Source organism: Larimichthys crocea, chromosome XVIII (genome assembly GCF_000972845.2).
Source record: "Larimichthys crocea isolate SSNF chromosome XVIII, L_crocea_2.0, whole genome shotgun sequence".
Lineage (NCBI taxonomy): Eukaryota > Metazoa > Chordata > Actinopteri > Sciaenidae > Larimichthys > Larimichthys crocea.
This window is the reverse complement of record NC_040028.1, coordinates 13,136,848-13,138,851: the sequence shown is the minus strand read 5'-3', so window position 1 is coordinate 13,138,851 and position 2,004 is coordinate 13,136,848.

Genomic DNA, 2,004 nt, shown 5'->3' with positions numbered 1-2,004 from the left:
TGACAGTCTTTTTAGGTGCGGCGCGCACTGGGCTCCGGTGTTCCATTACTCTGGTGAGCCCTGGGCGAAAGTCAATAGAGTAGTCAGCCACGGAGCGTCCCCCTGGTGGAGGTTCAGGAGACGCCCAGCTCTGGACCCTGGGAAGGTGGGCCAAAAACCTTCCGGAGCTCAGCAGCGAAGTCCTGAAGGAGCTGCAAGCAGGAGTTTGACGTTCCCATTCAGCGGTTCCCCACAGGCGGGCCCTCCCCGTGAGTGATTAATGGTGAACGCCACTTTGGCCTCCTCAGAGGCGAATGTGTGTGGCTGGGGCGAAAAGGATTGAGCAGTCGTAATAAACGGATTACAGACCTCTGTTTTCCCCGCATAACGTTCCGGAGCCCCAACTCGGGGTTTCAGAAACTGGACCAGGTGGCGTTGGTTGAGTACGGCGGCAGGCGCTGTTGCAGGTAGGTTCTGGACCATATCTGTGAGAGCACAGTAGTGAGCTGCTGGATTGTGAAGCTAATGCCGCTAATGTCTGCTCCTGGTTAGCGGCAGCCTGTTGTTGAGTGATGGTAGCCTGGCGTACCTCGGCTCGGTGAAGCAACCAATGCCTCGTGTCGCTGGAGAATGTCTCCACCCTCTCCAGGCGTAGCCGGGCGAAGCGGTGTGTGCTGGATCCATGCTTGGCCAGATTGTACTGAAACGGGCTTGTGTAGGACCAAATGCAGCACAACAGCAAGGGATACTTAGTAATGTTCCTTATAGAGAAACTCACAGCAGGCGATATGGCAGGTGAGAGAGAGGGAATAAGTCTGAGTTCAGTCGAAGAGTCTGTGGCAACGAACTGGAGCAGGGGGACAGACTGCCTGGGGGAAACCTCCAAACAGCCAGGGAAACAGGCAGACAGACACCAGAAACACTGAGGCGAACTCGTGGTCGGGGACGAAAAGCTGAGGTGATACCGGGGCAAGAGACAGACGAGCAGGTCAAAGGCAGGCAGGGTCGGCAACGGGAGATCAGTCCGGACAAAAGTGCTGGAAAGACTTGCATGACGCGAAGAACAATCGTGCAAAGAGTGTCTGGAGGTTGGTGCTTAAAACAGGTTGATTACTGATGAGGAGCAGGTGTGGGAGGGCGGAGAAACCATGGTGACTGATGAGGAGGCGGGCTGACAGGTGAGTGGAAAGTTACTGGTGCAGGTAAGAGGAAAAGCAAGCAGGGGACCGGAGTGGAGTGGTGACACAGACAGCAGGCTCTATCGAAATCCAAGGGTTCCTCAAAAAACCTGACCTACAATAAGTAGGATCAGAACATATTCTTCAATTTCTCAGATCTTAAACAATAAATTATTGTACATAAACACTTTAAATTGTCTCTATTTCTGTAGAGAATAAGTGCTTTAACTAAACTTGTATTGCAAAATAAGATAACAATTTCTCAGTAGCAAAGGTAAATAATTCAAAGTATATTATGATACCAAATGATTATTTTTCTAACAGTACCATCACATATATGCTATTTAACAGCATAACATATTAATTACACAAAATAACCAAAATGTGAACTCTTGTAATGTTCACAGTAAGAAACCATAACTTAATGTGCTTAAAATAAACAAATATTACAGTCACACATAGCACACCATAACCAAGTAAAGCAAACAAAATTGTTACATCAGAGCTTATTCATCAATACTGGTGTGACTAGCAGTGCTGATTAGCCCGGGGCTAGCGCTCCGATATTAGCATTGAGGCTAGTGGTTAGCTCACGGAGTTAGCCGTTTAGCTTGTAGCATTAGCGTTTTAGCATTTAGCATTAGCACAGCAGGACGATCTCTCACTGGCGATTCTTCACCCGAGCGAATCCTCCAACTGCACTCCTGCAGGTCGTGGTCGTCGGGGAATTCCTCCTTTGGTTTTTTCCGAGTTTTTAATCACTTTTTTTCCAGTTTATCCACTTTTCTGTTTTCTCCGTCCCGACATTAAGACCGTGTCCAGAACATGCTTCCTCTTGCTCCTTCTA